General features: G+C 43.6%; 1 protein-coding gene and 1 non-coding gene across 2 annotated transcripts in view; one reads left to right on the top strand and one right to left on the bottom strand.

The window, feature by feature from the left end:
* LOC144484535 (uncharacterized) overlaps positions 1-18,418 on the bottom strand; it is a 303,312-nt gene that overhangs the window by 122,937 nt on the left and 161,957 nt on the right. The window lies entirely within an intron of this gene.
* On the top strand, positions 7,511-7,584 carry trnan-guu (transfer RNA asparagine (anticodon GUU)). Its single transcript has one exon. It is a non-coding gene; the product is annotated as a tRNA-Asn (tRNA).

Below are 18,418 nucleotides of genomic sequence, written 5' to 3' on the forward strand. Positions count from 1 at the left end.
TCTCCAATCACCCACTGTCAGCAGAACGTCGCGAGTGCAGATGCATCTGTACGTTGTTTTAAACTCAGAGTGAGGATCAATAATTTATTGTCGAAAATTAACTCAATACAGTATTTTAATTTCCTCATACCTCTATCGTTCTGTGCACACTGAAACCCAATATTTTTCACTGACTCCCTTTTCCAGCTCTGACGGTTCAGAAAGCTTCTCTCAAACCTGCACATTCCGGCTCTTTCTTTCGTTTGTTTGTTGAGCATAAGCGTCACTGACCGGCATTTACTGCCCATCCCGTGTTGAGAGAACCACTTTGTTGTGGTTCTGGAATCACGTGTAGGCCAGGCCAGCTAAGAATAACAGATTTCCCCCGCCTCAAGGACATTAGTGAATCATGGGTCAATGGACAGTGGTTCATGGTCATCAGTGGATTCTTATTTCCAATCTTCTTTATTGTATTCAAATTTCACCAGCTGTCGTGACTGTCCCAGAATATTGGCTGATCGAGCGATAATACCGCTGGGCCAACGGTCCACCTGAAGCATCTGCTCCATGTGAAGCTCGAACTCATAACCTCGGCATCGCCTGCTGGTTGCGTTGCTGTATAAGTACCGTGCACTAACCAATTGAGACACTGGAGCAATGCTCGCTGCTGCATTGCGTCAGACTATTAATGGCTCCAACAGCGTCACCTCCGTTAACAGATAGTCGAAGCCACATTTCAGTCGGGGAAACAACCCCATCAATGACACTCTCTCATCCACGTCTCCACAGTGAGTGAGACAAGGACAAGCAGCAGGACTTTACCCCGCATTCTCCAATCACCCATCCGCTGCCAGCAGAGAGCGCCGACTGCAACTTCAATCAGCGGGTTACTGCACATCCCTGGGACACAAGACCCAACCCGGTTCAAACCTTCCAATACACCGAGCACAGGCTCAGGAAAACAAAGGCAGATTATACCCCGCTCACTGAACCTTCGAGCAGCATTTACACAATACCCGAGTGAGTCACAAACAGAATTCACACCAACTTTCCAAACCTTTTCAGTGATAAATTCCTCCATTTGATTGAAAAGCTGAGTGTTGTGAATCTGAAAATGAGCACCATGGATTTGTGTTACCCAGTGACTTGTTTCCCACTGTTCATCCGTCAGGTTTGCAATTCCATTTATGTTGTATATTGAAGGGAATCTCATTTGAAAATGAGGAGAAAGCAAGGAAAATATTAAATCTTGGAACAAATCCTGATGGAAATGGATCACAATATTTGGAAACAGGTGCATCTGTGAATGGTGTTATTGATGATTGAGTGGAAAGTATTGGATCCTTGGCCTTCTGGTGGTCAGTTAACTTCCCTCCCGTTGAGTTCCTCCCTGTGATAAGAGACATGGATTCATTTTACATGCACGTTCATAGGAGAAACGGAATAACTTCTATACCACAGCAATACTGCGGGATCAAAATAACCAAACAGACTTGTTTAGGGTTGTAAACGGTGCCGTCACGTTGGAGATCTGGAACAGGTTTAGCAGAAATATAATTGTGGTCATTCACACCCTGGTTTTGAATATCTCTGGTAGCTCCTGTCGTAGGCTCTCTGGCGCAAATTGTCAGCTCGTTCGGTTGTTAACCGAAAGGCTCGTGGTTCGAGGCCACCCAGGGACGGACCTTTGGCTGTTTTCTCCGCATCGTCATCCAAGCGCAAACAGTTGCGAGTTGGCAATGTTCCGTGGGCGTCAATAAGAAAAAGCTCTCAAGTGTTACCGGCTGTGCTGTTATCTGGTGCTCCCTACATTATTTAATGTATATTGATTTCAAACATATTGCATATAGTAATGTATATATGCTTCCATTATACTAAGAGACTTAACAATTGGAATAGAAACATTAATTTGTGGCTCAACATTTGTTCCAATTCCATATTCCATGTTCCCAGTCATTGCTGGATAGATCACAAATCTGTCCAACCCAGACTGAAATGTGTTCAATGATGGAGCATTTACAAGCCTCTGGCGTGAACTCTGAAGATTAGCTACCCTTTGAGTGAAGCAATTCCTCCTCACCTCAGACCTCAATAATCATCGCCTTATCCTGAGATTGTGTTCCGTGTTTTAGATTCCCGGACCAAGGAAAATGTTATCTCAGCAACCACCCTTCAAACTCGTAGAATCTGCAGTGCAGAAGGAAGCCATTCGGTACACCATGCCTATACCGATAACAATCCCACCTCCACAATATCCCCGTCACACCACGACTGTGAGGCAATTTAGCATGGCCAATCCACCGAACCCATACATCTTGGGCAGGAAAGCGGTGCACCCAGAAGGAAATGCTCGCAGACAAAGAGAAAACGTGCAAGCTCCAAACAGAAAGTCTCACGAGTCCGGAATTGAAGCTGGGTCTCTGACGCTCTGAAGCAGCAGTGCTGCACTCAGTCAGTCTTGTGTAGGTTTCATTGAGATCTTCTCTCATTCTGCGAAACTCCAGAGAATTTCACTTTAATATCGTCAGCCTGTCATCACAGGGTAACTCAACGCAGAGGAAAATCTAGTAAATCTTCACTGTACTGTCTCCCATAAATGCATAGCCTACTCTGACGAAGGGTCGTCCTGACTCAAAACGTTGACTTTACCCTCTCTCCAAAGATGCTGTAAGACGTGTTATGATTTTGCAGCATTTACTGTTTCTGGTTCAGTTTCCAACATTCTCACTATTTTGGTTTTATTCTGTCTTAAATGTGGAGACCCAAACTGCGCGCACTATTCCAGATGTGGTCTCAACAGTACCCTAATTAACTGTAGCAAGACTTCAAACACTTGGGAACTTAACTGCGTGCTGAAGGCTGGAAGGAGAAGGTGAAAGTGGATAATTGGCATTGAGTACATTCTTGTAATCAGTGACTGGGAGGACCAGGAAGATAAGATATTTGTGTCTCTTTATACTGTCATCTCTAAAGTCCATGTCCTCTCAATGCCGTGTGCCTTACATTCCCTGCCCCTGCTTTCCAACTGAAGCTCGGGTTCACGAACTACCTGTGTCTGTATCAAGCAGCTAATTGGCCCTGGGTGCTGGACGGCCAGAGGGAGATGGATGAGAGGCAGAGACAGAAACAGGAAGAGAAGCGACATGATAGTGTTTCATAAATGACTTGTGCCAGTTGCTCTCCGTGATGAATGCTTGCCGTGTGTTACCTTGTAAGTTTCACAGAAGCCACAATGATGAGTTTGGTGGGTTTTGGAAACTGAAAGTGCCACATGAGCAGCTTGCGGGACTATTTCACCTCAATGTCGATTTCATGCTCCAGCGAACAGGAATCGCTGTTTTCATTGGCTGAAGCAGTTCATATGTTCGATCTAGACATGACAATTTAAAGGAGAAAATTGTTTTGGCGAATAAAACGTCTGCAATAAAAATTAAAAGCAGATGGTTCATGGCTAAATTAGTTTCTTAAATAACGTGCATCAACTTTCCTGATGGTCTACTGGTTCGGATTCGGCGCTCTTACGATCGTGACCCCGCTTCGACTCCCGGTCAGGGAATATAGATTTCTTGATGAGCAACGACCCTGCGTTACTTTCTGATCAGCACCAGTTCCGTCGGAATCAGTATCAGAGAGATTTCCTCTTTTGCGTCTGAATTGGAAATGTCACATGTAAAGAACAATAAAAAGAGAGCGATAGGCTGCAAAGCGCTGACGATAGAAATGGTGATGCGGGGTAAAATCTGGCTGTTAATGGGGTAGATTCTATTGTTTTCACTGACACAAATACCTCTCAGGTCTGTGTCCAAATCTCAGGCTCAATGGCAAGAAAACCTTTAATTGAATTAAACAATAAATTCTACGACCTCCAGTGAAGTGGAGGCAGTTTTCACTCAGAAACCAGAGCTGATGTTCACCCAGAAAAACAGCAAAGTTTATAAACAATGGCGCCCAAACTCACGATTCATCAACGGTGATGAATTAATGCAGCTCAGCAGGATTGCCACAAGACGGTTTATCGCAGGTTCATGCTAACACTGCTCTTTGAGTGCAGTAAATTGCAGTAAAATTGAATGCAGTAGAAGGGCGGCACGGTGGTACAGTGGTTAGCACTGATGCCTCACAGCGCCAGGGACTCAGGTTAAATTTCTCAGGCCACTGTCTGTGCGGAGTCTGCACATTCTCCCCGTGTCTGCGTGGTTTTCCTCCGGGTGCTCCGGTTTCCTTCACACAGATATGTTGGTTAGGTTGATTGGCCATGCTTAATTGACCCTAGTGTCAGCGGGATTAGCAGGATAAATAAGTGGGTTTACTGGAATAGGATGTGGGTGGGATTATTGTCTGTGCGGACTCGATGGGTCAAAAGGCCTCCTTCTGCACTGTAGGGATCCTATGAGAATATATCATTACTCATTTTGACTGGAGGAACCAAAAGAGGCAATGCAAATATAAAGTGCTGTGGCTAATTGACGGGATGGTGGAATGGGACGGATTTTTCTCTCTGCTGTGAAACTGGCACCAATATCATTCATGTTTTCGATTTGGAAGTAATTCCAACTGCACTTTAATCATGTGCTGCACGAAAACAATAAATCTTCATTTTCTGTCTGGGAATCGAACCGCTGCGGTGAAAGCACCAAGTCCTAACCATTCGACCACGAGAGAAACTGCTTGTAAGAATTTTTATCTGACCTATCCATGCTCACTTGGCGCTTTGTTACTAATTCAGCAGTTTTTTTTTGCATCCGAGGGGCAAGTCGGACTATCAAGTGCCTTTTGAAACAAACAAATTTACTGCGGATGCTGGAATCTGAAACAAGAACAGAAAATGGGGGAACATCGCAACAGGTCTGTAACCACCTGTGAAGAGAGAATAGAGCTAACGTTCAACGTCTGGATGACTCTTCGTCCAATCTGAAGACAAATACATTTGGACGAGATTTATACTGTAATGCTGAGGGATATGGGTGTGGTGTGGGTGACAAAGGTGTCAGATGTAAATAGAAAAAAACAAAGGGAATTTAAATGGTGGTGATCAATGGCTGAGAAGGGTGCTGCTGGCTGCCCATTAAGTGATCAGAATGTGTAAATGGCAGGACAAAGGAAATGTAAGTGATGGCCCGAGTAGGATGGAGGGAGAGGAGACAACAAGATGGAAAGTAAGATTTTAAATAAACAATGCAAAAAAGGGAAATTAAAAAATAAATATACATAAATAAAGATATAGGATAATAAAAATAAATAAATAAGATGAAATGAAATTAAACAAAATAAATGGAAATGGGGTGAAGATGGCAGACAGGAGATGCCCTGAAGTTGTTGAACTCAATGGTAAGTCCGGAACGCCGTAAGTACCGAATCGGGAGACCGGGGCGATATTCCTCCAGTTTGCATTGGAGTGCCTCTTCATAGCATTGTTTCTTGCCCCTTCCATCATATTACTGATGATCAAGAGTAGACTCGTGGTACTTGGTGGCGTTGCATTTGACCTGACACCGGGCAATCTTGGGCAAATTTTAGCTTTGGCGGCTAGATGGCAGTGTTGCAGTTTAGGAACAGCTTAGCTAAGGCTTTGGCAAGTTCTGAAGCACAATTCTTCAGCACCATTGCCAGATTATTTTTCAGAGCCATAGCATTTGCTCTTTCCAATGCCTTCAAGCTTCTTTTTTCTTGAAATCATACGGAATAGTAAAGTGTTTCTGTCCCGCTCAGTATCAACCCACTCTGGCTTTGTGTGCGTTTTCTCAGAAATAGTGAAGACTAAATATTCAATATTTTGATTGATACCCAATTCAGTTCACATTTAACAATAAACTTGAATTCGGAACCTTCAGAGCAGTGAGTTTTGATAACGTTTCTGCCCTGTTTATTGCCTGGGACCTGCACAAATATGAATAGAATGTGATAACACCTTCAACACTGAAAGTTCGCTCAGGATAAAAGCGACTGGTCTTGAAGGTCAAACCGTGCAATCTGATTTAACTTCAGAACCTGACTTGCGGAAGTACAATTCGGCTCAAAACCCATTTTTCATGCGGCAGAGAAATTCATCTCACATTAGAATCATAAAATTACATTTGCGCCTTTTTTTCTCTTTTTCCATGTCTAGGGCGGCACGGTGGTACAGTGGTCAGCACTGCTATCTCACAGCGCTAAAGACCCAGGCTCAATTCCCAGCTTTAGTCACTGTCTCTGTGGCGCTTGCGCGTTCGCCCCGTGTCTGCGTGGGTTTCTTCTCACAGCCTGAAAGACGTGCTGGTTATGTGGATTAACCCCAACAGGCGCCGGAGTCTCGCGACTAAGGAATTTAACAGTGTCTTCATTGCAGTATAAACCTTACTTGTGACTAATAAATAAACTTTACTTTAACTGAGCATTTTGCAGAATATTATTTAACACTTGGAAATGCAACTGCAGTTAGGCTGAGAGACAATGTTTTCTGTCACTATTTAATAACAAACGGAAATGAGGTAACTTTTCCTCACACTGAGAGATGAGGAAGTTTGAACACTGTTGTCCTATTTCACACAGGGAACCATTAACATTTTAGGTGAATTTATTAAACACCACACTTCAGAAACAGAGAATACATGACTCTGAAGTACAATCAGACAGCACGGTTCGACACTCCAGTCAGTTGTCGAGCATAGTTTTTGTAGTGTAGTGTTTATCACAGTCATCTGACACACGAAAGGTTCCCAGTTCCAAAACGGATGGAAACATTTATACATACTTTTAACCTCAGAGTGAGGAAAAGAACAATAATTCACGTTAATTGCTGAATATAAACTGAATACAGTATTTTACACAGTGTTGCATTTTCCCTTCCCCTCTACACTTCTGTACACACTCAAATCTGACAGAATATCTTGAACTGGTTACCGTTTCCAGCTCTCACTGCTCAGAAAGCTTCTCTCAAACTTGCACATTCGGGCTTTTTCATTTGTTCATTCCTTAAACATGGCCGTCGCTAGCCATCATTCACTGCCCAACCCTAGTTGAGATGCAACCATACTGCTGTGGCTCTGGAGTCACATGTAGGCCAGACCAGGTCAGGAGAGCAGATTTCCTTCCTAAGATACATTGGTGAATCATATGGGTTCCTTCAACAATCGAAAATGCTTTCACGGTCATCAATGGATTCTCAATTCCAGATTTTTCCTATTGTATTCAAATCCCACCAGCTGTCCTGGCCGGTCCCCAGAATATTAGCTGGTCGAGCGATAATTCGCCCCTCCTAAAGCATCTCCGAATGGAAAGTATTGGATCCTTGGTCTTCTGGTGGTCAGTTCCCTTCCCTCCCGTTGAATTCCTCCCTCTGGCCAGAGACATGGATTCATTTTAGCTGCACGTTCATAGAAGAAAGGGTATAACCGCTACACCACAGCAATACTACGGGATCGAAAGAAACAAAGAGACTTGTGTAGACTTGTAAATGGTGCGGTGATGCTGTAGTTCTGGAACAGGTTTCGCAGAAATAGAATTGTGATCATTGACACCCTGGATTAGAATATCGTTAACAGCTGCTGTGTCAGTCTCTGTGGTGCAATTGGTCAGCGCGTTCGGCTGTTAACCGAAAGGTTGGTGGGTCCAGACCACCCAGGGACGGAGCTTGTGCTTTTTCCTTCCCATGATCCTTCAAAAGCAAACAGTTGCGGGTTGGCAATGGGTCCGTGGGCGTCAATAAAAATAGCTCTCAAGTTTTACCGGCTGTACTGTCATCTGGTGTCAGTTTGAGTGGTGACGCTGCCGGAGAAATTCAGAGCTGGATTTCACCCAGAAAAGCAGCAAAGTTTAAAAACAGTGGCGCCCAACTTGGGGTTGCAACCCACGGTCCATTAACGGTGATAAGTTAATGTTGTTCAGCAGAATTACCACAAGACGGTTTATCACAGGTTGATACTAACACTGCAGTAAAATTAAATGCAGTAGAAAAGGACGGCATGGTGGCACAGTGGTTAGCAATGATGCGTCACAGCGCCATTGGCTCAGGTTAAATTCCTCAAGTCACTGCCTGTGCGGAGTTTGCACGTTGTCTGCGTGGGTCTCCTCCGTGTGCTCCGGTTTCCTTTCCAAAGATGTGTGAGTTAGCTTGCTTGGCCATGCTAAATTGACCCTCGGGTCAGCGGGATTATCAGGGTAAATATGCGGGTCTCCGGGAATAGGGCGTGGTGTGGATTGTTGTCAGTGCGGACTCGATGGTCCTTCTGCACTGTCGGGATTCTACAAGAATGTATCATTATTCATTTTGACTGTAGGAACCAAAAGAGGCAATGCAAGTATAAATTGCTGTGGGTAATTGACGAGCTTGTGGAATGAGGCGGATTTTTCTCTCTGCTTTTGAAACTGGCAGCAATATCACTCGTGCTTTCGATCAAGAAGTAATTCGAACTCCACTTATATCATGTCCTGCAAGAAAACAAGAAATCTTCATTTTCTGACCGGGAATCGAACAGTGGTGAAAACAACAAATCCTAACCATTGACCACCAGGGAAACTGCCTGCAATGGTTTTAATCTCGCCGATCTATGGTAACTTGGTGCATTTCTTTCAATTTTAGCGGGTTTTTTTTGTATTCCAGGGATAAGTCCGTCTGACAAGAGCCTCTTGATATAAACAAATTTACTGCAGATGCTGGAATCTGAAACAAGGACAGAAAATGCTGGAAAATCTCAACAGGTCTGAAAGCCTCTGTGAAGAGAGAATAGAGCTAACGTTCAAAGTCAGGATGACTTTCGTCAGAGCTGAAGACAAAGAAACTTGGACGAGATTTAGACTGTAATGGTGAGGGATATGGGTGAGGGGTGGGTGGCAAAGGTGTCACATATCAATCAAAAAAACATAAAGGCAAATTAAATGGTGGTGATCATGGCTGAGAAGGGAGCTGCTGGCTGCGCATTTAGAGATCAGAATGTGCAAATGGCAGAACAAAGGAAATGTAAGAGACGGCCCGAGTGGGATGGAGGGAGAGGGGGCAACAAGATGGAAAGTGAGATTTTAAATAAACAGTGCAATACATGGAAATAAAGAAAATAAATATAGATAAAAAAGAAAATATTAATTAATAAAAATAAATAGAATAAAATTAAATAAAACAAAATAAATGGAAATGGGGTGAAGATGGAGGAAAGGAGATGCTCTGAAGTTGTTGAACTCAGTGTTAAGTCTGGAATGCAGTAAGATCCGAATCGTGACATCGGGGGATGTTCCTGCAGTTTGCATTGGAATGCCTCTCGATGCCATTGTTTATTGCCCCTTCCGGCACCTTACTGATGATCAAGAGTAGACTGGTGGTAATGTGGGGCATTGGATTTGACCTGATTTTTGTAAACCGGGCATACTTGGGCAAGTTGTAGCATTGGCAGTTGATGCCAGTGTTGTAGTTTAGGAACAACTTAGCTGAAGCTGCGGCAAATTCTGAAGCGCAATTCTTCAGCACCATTGCCAGAATATTTTTCAGGGCGTAGCATTTGCTCTTTCCAATGCCTTCAAGTTTTTATTTCTTGAAACGGTATGGAACAGTGAAGTGTGTCTGTTCTGTTCAGTGTCGACCCCAGTCTGGCTCTTTCTATTTTCTCTCTGTCCTTCCCTCTCTGTCTAACTACCCATTCCCCTTTTTTGTTTTTGTTCCTTCTATTCTCTCCCTGTTTGTGTGGAACCAAATTTAACTGAATTGATTACTGAAATGAGGCAGTTATTGAGCTCGGGTTTGATTTAAAGTGGGGAAGGAGACTCAATGGGACGTGTGATCTAATCCAATTCATTCATTTGATTCATTGCCAAAACCAGCTCTGACAGCAGTGACTTCTGCTGGTGTCCTTGATGGGAAATCTGAGACACTAAATTTAGGATATGATATTTATGAAGGAGGGGGATCACATTCTCCCACTGTTCGATTTTCACTTAAATTACTATAAACGTTATGAACAGCTTTGGTCAAACATGCGATTACTAAAATTTAATGCAGTAGAATGAATCATCATTAATTTTGATTCGAGGAACCAGCAGAGAGAATGTAAAGTGAGCAACTGGATAAAAGCAAATTACTGTGGATGCTGGAATCTGAAAGCAAATGTGTCACACAAAACTTTGACAAAGGGTCATCCGGACCGAAACGTCAACTCTTTTCTCTTCTACAGATGCTGCCAGACACAATGTGATTTTCCAGAGTTTTCTCTTTTGGTTAAAGTGAGCAACTGACGGGCTTGTCGGACGCGTTTAGTTGCTCGACCAGTAAATCGGAGCTCCATCAAGTGTACACGTTGGTATGTTCCTGTAGTGTATTGGTTATCACGCTCGCCTTGCACCTCGAAAGTCCACGGTTCGAATCCAGATCGAAGCATTTCCAGATGGCTTTGTTTCAAAATGGTTCGGATTACAGTTATTCTCGTTTATCACGAAACATAAATTGAACTATTGAGCTTTCTACGGCATTTACAGCGGAAATAACTCAGTAAAGAATATAAAAGGGAAGGTCTGTGATAGTGAGCAAGACAGGATGGATTAGCTGACACAAGGAATAACGGTCAAGGGCAACATTGGTTGGTTCCGGTTATTTTTAAACTTTGCTGCTTTTCTCAGTGTACTCCAGCTCTCCATTCCTCCCGCAGTGTCACCTCTCAAACTGAGCCTTTCTCCATCCCGCTTTCTAAACTTCACAATTACTGCTTTCTGAATGAAAACTGCTTGCAATCAGTCGAAGTCAAAGTTTAGTGTTTCATTCATGGAGAGGTTTTCTTGTCATTTAGCCCGAGAATGTTATCCAGAAATGAGTGATATTTCTGTCAATGCAAACGGTTAAATCTGACCCATTACCACCCAGATGTTCCCTTGTCTCCCCATCTCTATCGGCAGCATTTTGCATCATATCACTGTCTTTCACTATCTGTGTTTGTCTTGACCTGTTGCAGGTGTGACATTTCCAACTCGGAAGCAAAAATGCAAATCTCACTCCACCGATTCTGGCAGAGCTGCTTTGGACCAGGAACTATTGCTGGTTTGTTTATCAAAATCATTAAGTCTTAATATATCGAACGCAGCCTGCGACCCTGAAAGGGCCGAATCCTAACCACGAGACCAGCAGGATCCCATCTGCCTGATTTTCCTAGAGACTGATTACAGGAGTATGCACAGCGCCAATTGTCCACAGTCACACACTCCTTTATGTCTATTAAGATTTGAAATTCTTCATATTTTCACATTGGCTTCCAGTGTGATGAAAGCAGAGCTCTGATAAGCTGATGTTCAGTAAAGTTACCACAATAAGGTTGATATCTGTTCGATGCTAACATTGCTCTTTGAATGTGATCAGCAGCAGAGAAATTTAATGCAGTAGAAGGTAGCCTACTCATTTTAATCGGAGGATCCATCAAGGGCAATATAAATATGAATTGGTGTAGGTAATTGACGGGATGATGCAATGGGTCTTTTTCCAGCTGGAGGTCTGTGAGCAGTGGTGTTCCGCAGGGCTCTGTACTGGGACCTCAGCTATTTGTGATATATATAAATGATTTGGAAGAAGGTGTAACTGGGGTTATCAGCAAGTTTGCGGATGACACGAAGATGGCTGGACTTGTGGATAGCGATGAGCATTGTCGGGCAATACAGCAGGATATAGATAGGCTGGAAAATTGGGCGGAGATGTGGCAGATGGAATTTAATCTGGATAATTGCGAAGTGATGCATTTTGGAAGAAATAATGTAGGGAGGAGTTATACAATAAATGGCAGAGCCATCAAGAGTATTGAAACGCAGAGGGACCTAGGTGTGCAAGTCCACAAATCCTTGAGGTGGCAGCACAAGTGGAGAAGGTGGTGAAGAAGGCATATGGTATGCTTGCCTTTATAGGACGGGGTATAGAGTATAAAAGCTGGAGTCTGATGATGCAGCTGTATAGAACGCTGGTTAGGCCACATTTGGAGTACTGCGACCAGTTCTGGTCGCCGCACTACCAGAAGGTCGTGGAGGAGTTAGAGAGTGCAGAGAAGGTTTACCAGGATGTTGCCTGGTATAGAGGGTCTTAGCTATGAGGAGAGATTGGGTAAACTGGGGTTGTTCTCCCTGGAAAGACGGAGAATGAGGGGAGATCTAATAGAGGTGTTCAAGATTATGAAGGGGATAGATAGGGTGAACGGTGGGAAGCTTTTTCCCAGATCAGAAGTGACGATCACGACGGGTCACGGGCTCAAGGTGAGAGGGGCGAAGTATGACTCAGATATTAGAGGGATGTTTTTTACACGGAGGGTGGTGGGAGCCTGGAATGCTCTGCCAAGTAGGGTGGTGGAGGCAGACATCGTTTAAGAGTTACCTGGATAGTCACATGAGCAGCCGGGGAATGGAGGGATACACACGATTGGTCTAGTTGGACCAAGGAGTGGCACAGGCTTGGAGTGCCGCTGGGCCTGTTTCCTGTGCTATACTGTTCTTTGTCTTTGTCTTTGTCTTTGGGACTGATATTTCTCCCTGCTGTTCAAATTGGCACAAGTATTGAGCGACGATTTTCAGACAGCTGTCGTGAGTTGGGTTTCGTGGTGTAATGGTGAGTACTCTGGACTTTGAATCCTGCAATTCGTGTTCAAATCTCGGCGGAGCCCTGCTTTAATTTGCTCAAGGCAGGTGATTGATTTGCTGAAGGGCGTTTCGTTTCAATTTCTCACGAATAGAGAGGACAATTTGTCAGCGAGTTCAACTGCTATTACAATGCACATTGCTGAGCCTCAGGCGCCAGATCCCTGCAACGTTCGTGTTTTTCATCTTTTCGCTGTTCTTTAACTCCTCTGTTGAAAAAAGAAGCGGTTTGCGTCACACAAAAACAATTCGACTGGAGTCTGACAATTATTGAGCAAGTGTGTGTGCCTGAGCGTGTGTGTGAACGTGTGTGTGTGGTGTGTGTGTGTGTGAGAGAGAGAGAGAGAGAGAGGTGTGGGTGTGTGTGTGTGTGTTTTGGGATAAAAGTCTACTGTCTTCCGTCAGAGTGCTGTTGATTCCACGGATAACGTGTCGCACTCTGGCCTCTCACCTCCTAACTTTTGTTTAAATTGATACAGATAACAAAGTGAATTACACCTCTAGGTGGACACAATGCCCACTGTAGCTTCCCTGCCTCTCAGCGCTTTGTGTTCTTGAGCAATCCTTCTCTGGGGTTGATGCAATGACGCCAGGAGAATCATTCGCTGCAACATCTGCAATGTGATTGCGGTGGAATTTGCTGAAATTTCCACTTTCTGAGATTTTAAAATTAAATTCCCTTCAGCGAAACCATTATCTGCTTTAGCAAAAGAAAAACAATCTTTCACCAAGTTCTGAACTCCGATTACTGCATTCGAAGTCCAGGGTGCTCACCATCACAGCACAAAAACAGGAACAGAGCCGCCTGACGCAAATGGTCACTCAAAGCATGTGACCTCTTCATTCACTGTGGCAGCAACAGCAAGTGGGTCAAATGATTTGAGTGACCATTTGCAGCCGGCTGCTTTGTTGCAGGTTATCTGGTCTAATGGTGAGCACTCTGAACCCAGCAAACCGCGTCTAAATTTAGGTGGCTCCTTTCTCTTATTTGCCATTGTTGTGGATTGATTTGTCGAAGGAACTTTTGTTTAAATTCCTTACAAAGCAGGAATAGCGGTGTAGCGAGGGGGGAGGGGGGCGGGGGGTGGTGGAATTTGTCAGCCACTTCAACTTCTATTACATTGCACTTTTCTGAGTCTCTGGCGAGAGATGCCTGCATCAGGAATGTTTTTTTTAAATTTCCTCTTTCGCTGCTCTTTAAATCATCTGTTGAAAGAAAGGAGCAGTTGGTGTCACACAACACCAACCATTCGACTGGAGATTGACAATTATTGAGCAAGTGTGTGTGTGTGTGTGTTTTGGGAGAAAGGCCTAGTGTCATAGGTCAGAGTGCTGTCATTTCCATGGCGCAACGCTTCGCAATTTGGACTCAAGCCATCCCACCCCTTGTTTAAATTGGGACACATGAGTGAGTGAATGGCACCCGTAGGTGGACCCCCTGAAAAATATATATTGAATTAGTAACACTTTTTAAATGATTAATCCTCAGTTTGTTTCATTTCATGTCAAATATTGTGGCACATCCTTGTATCTTATTATTTGAAACCTCAGCCCTTTAACTATGTAAGTAGGTAAACTTCAGTCAAAGGAAACAAATCCAAATTGAACTAGAAAAAAAAACACAGAAGTTACTACAAATCCCACCTCAAAACCGAAATCTTTGGAAACACCCAGCAGATCAACCAGCGCCTATGAAAAGGGAAACAAAGTGAATGTTTCGGGTCACTGACATTTTATCCAAACTGGAAGAAGTTACATATTTAATAGTTTACGAACAAATACAGAGTGATGGAAAATATGTGGGCGAGATCTCTATTTATGTCCTTGTGAAAGGATGTAAAACTGGAGTGATTGAATGACAATGGGGATGATTATTCTTTCCACTGACACAATCTCCCAGATCTTGGTTCAAATCTCGCACAAAATGAGAAGATAACTTCTCACTGAGTTAAGCACTAAACTCTTTGACTGCCAGGGAAGCAGAGATAGCTTTTACTCAGAAAGCAGTAACTATGAGATTAATAGGGCGGCACGTTGGCACAGTGGTTATCATTGCTGTCTCACAGCGGCAGGGACCCAGGCTCGATTCCCGGCTTGGGTCACTCTCTGTGTGGAGTTTGCACGTCTCCCCGTGCCTGAGTGGGTTTCGTCCCACAGTTTGAAAGATGCGCTACTTTGGTGCATTGACCCGAACAGGCGCTGGAATGTGGCAACTTGGGGAATTTCACAGTAATTTCATTGCAGTGCTAATGCAAACCCTACTTATGACTAACAAATAAATGTTAAAACAAAGTGGGATGTGGAAAGATTCAGTTTGAGCGGGGACACTGCCGGTGGAATGAAGAGCTGGACTTCACCCAGGAAAGGAGCAAAAAAACAACAGCGCCCAACGTGGGGTTCGAACTCAAGACGCTGCGATTAGGAGTCTTATGCTCGACGAACTGAGCCAGACGAGCAAATATGGGAGTTGGCAGTCCATATCCTAAAATGCATGAGACAAATGTGGCTTCTCCATTTGGTGTCTCAGCTTCATCTGATGACCATGTTCATAATTGATAAACCAACAGAATCTCTTAGGTTAGAATGCATTCCTCTCAATCATCAATAGCTTCATTCACAAATTCCACTCCTTAACTGCACCTCCTTCCAAGAATTGCAACTCCTCTTGCATCTTCACCTCAATATTTTTGATATAAATACTCAAACAAGGTGGGAAAACAGCGTCTCAGTATTTTCGAAGCCAAACTGTCTCCCCATTAAACAGTAAAGGAATTAAGGGTTATGGTGAGCGGGCGGGTAAGTGGAGCTGAGTCCACAAAAAGAGCAGCCATGATCTTATTGAATGGTGGAACAGGCTTGAGGGGCCAGACGGCCTACTCCTGCTCCTAGTTCTTATGTTCTTATTTTCAGACTTTTGAATCTAATCTCCTCTCATTATTCTAATCTACAGAGAAAACAGACTCATGACACTGAATCTCTCCTCCCAGGGCAACCGCCTCATCACAGGATTAAATCCAGTGAATCTTGCTTAAACACAGACAGCGAGAAAGTAGAGGGAGCCAAGAGAAAAGGAGGGAAGCGTGATCGATGCACAGACAGAGAGGCAGGGCGCTAAAGAGTCTGAGACATGTATACAGTGACAAAAAGAGACAGAGAGGGACACAGAGTAGGGCAGACACCCAGAACGCAATATACACACAACGGCTGCCTGAACCCACAAGCATGGGGCCCTCTGAATGGGTGAATAAGGATTAAGTGAATGTCCGGTAGCATTGTCACCTTTTGAAAATGTCTGGATCCTCTATGAGTGTGTTGTGCTCACAGAAGCCTTGCAATGTGTGCTCAGTTTCTCAAACCATGCTCCATATAAACCAATTCCACCATGTCACGGGAAATAAACTAACGGAAGCCACTAACTCCCATTGCAAATCAAGGATATGCCCGGGTTTTGAACCGGGATTTACAACATCCAACGCGAGAACCATGCCCGGAGACCAATAAGCCATCGTTAAGGAAGCATGGCAAATAAACATTTTTTCACTACCATCTAAAGCGGATCAGATATCTACACTGAAAAATGATAATGCTGTAAAAACTCAGGAAGTCAGACAGCGTGTGTGCACAGGGGAACAAAGCTCATCTTTCAACTCCATGACCTTTCAATGACACTGGGAAAGTTTAGAAACGTAATAAGTTTAAAACAAGTGAAATCCAGCAGGGTGAAAACATGCAACATCTAGTGGGGTTGAAGTCAGGAGAGAATAAATGAGGGAAACAGAAAATAACAGATTGTCACACGACAGAATGAGGCTATTAGAAGATCTTCATAGGACTCACATGTGTTGTGGATAAAAGGGAACCGATGAATGTACATAGATTGCAATGGAACCACAGTGATGAGGTTGGTGGGTGTTGAAAATTGAATGTTATACTTAGGATCAAAGGAACATAGGAATTGGGAGCGGATATAGGCAAAATCAGCCTTTCAATCCTGCTCCACCATCCAATCAGATCATGGTTGATCTCTCCGTGGTCCGAAACCCACCTCCCCGCTTGTTTTCCATATCTCTTTAATTAGTTTTTTAAGTTGGAAATATATCTATCTCCTTATTGAAATCATCCAGCGATTCAGACTCCACCGTGCTATGGGGCAACGAGGTCCACCAATTCACCACACTCTGCGAGAAGTAATCCCTCCTCATCTCACTTTTAAATCCACCGCCTCTCAATCTATACCTGTGACCTCTTGTTCGGGATGGTTTACGTTTAATCGATCAATCCCTTTTAGAATTTTATTGCCTCGGTCAGATCTCCTCTCATCCTTCTAAACTTCAGCATCTTGTGGGACTATTTCACCTCACTGTCAATTTCATGATGCAGCGAACTCAATCCGTGTTGTCATTGGCTGAAGGAGGCACTTATGTACCATCCAAACAGGAGATTTTGAAGGCGCAACTTGTCGATGGTAAAACAAATCTGAGATGAAAATAATGAGCAAAGGAATATGAGGTCAATCGGTTTGAGAAACTAAGTTCACTAGTTGCCCTGAGTCCAGTGGTTTGTGTTCTGCACTATGCGAGTGAGGTTTGGGTTCAATTTTCTCTCAGGAAAATAATTACTGCTCTGGCAAAACTGTTAGAAATAATCCGATTTACTCTCTGATCGGACGCGGAGCTATTAAATTCAGTCGAGTGATATTTTCAAGTTCACTTCATTGGAAATATCACAAGTGCAAATATTCATGGAAAAACACTGAAAGAGAAGGACAGTAATGGGCTGCAAAACGCTGCCAATAGAGCTGGTGATATAAGGAAAAATCTGGATGGCAATGGGCAGATTTTGCCATGAACACTGGCACTGAATTATGAAACTTATCCCTCACTCTTCAATGTAAAACCTTTCGAAATATTTCAGTGCGGTTTGAACCGTCGGAAGCGAAAGTGATAACAGTCGTGGAGTATTTGTGGCATGTTGTCATTGGCTGGACACATCATTGGGAGTGAATCAGAACGTGCCATTTTGCAGGAGAATCTTGTTTGTGGTGAAAGTGGTCTGGAGTGAAAATTGCAATAACAAAAGGAGCGTGGATGAAGCAAATTGTAAAACACGCAGTAATTTGGTGGTTAGAGTTGGATACTGCTCTTTTGATTGCAGATCAGAAAATGAAGATTTGCTGCTCTCGTCCAAACCGTGAAACCAAATAAGTTATTTCCTGGAAATGCATAGAAATGTCAGTCTCGCCTTGTGCCCTGTCCTTTCTGAAGTAAAGACCCAGAGCAAATTCAGCAGACAGTTTTGTTGTTATTTCTGGAAGGAGATTGGGAACCAGACGAGCTTGAGGACAGTTTAAATGTTGCCGACCCTTAAATGCAGCTCATTGTTTTTCTGACTGGAGATGATTTCTGTTTGTTACACATTTCAGGATGACCAGATTCAATGAAAAATTAGGTTGGAGATTTCTGCTGGCCGTTCCCATCTCCATTCCTTCTATATTATTTCACTAACTATATCAGTAAATTACATGATTACAACGTCTGTACGCGAGGCCGAGCGATCTAAGGTTCCAATCACAGCGGAGACCTGGGCTTAAATCCCACCGCTGCCAGAATTAATTTGGGTTTTGGTCCTTCCATCTAAAGTCTGACAGCTCATCTTGAATGAAAGAGTGTGAGCGGTGTCGTTTCTGGCAGGAAGAACGAGGCGAGACAGTCCCAGCCGTTAGGGGAAAGGAACGTGTGCGGGAGGAATGGATTTTTCCTTTAAAGAGCACACAAAGAAACATAGGCTGAATGACTGTCTGCCAGTATAAAGAAAAGATTGAAAACCGGCCCACTGATGCTTTGGGATTTTCCAACTGAAGTTCAAATCCTTTCCT

Source organism: Mustelus asterias, unplaced genomic scaffold (genome assembly GCF_964213995.1).
Source record: "Mustelus asterias unplaced genomic scaffold, sMusAst1.hap1.1 HAP1_SCAFFOLD_114, whole genome shotgun sequence".
NCBI lineage: Eukaryota > Metazoa > Chordata > Chondrichthyes > Carcharhiniformes > Triakidae > Mustelus > Mustelus asterias.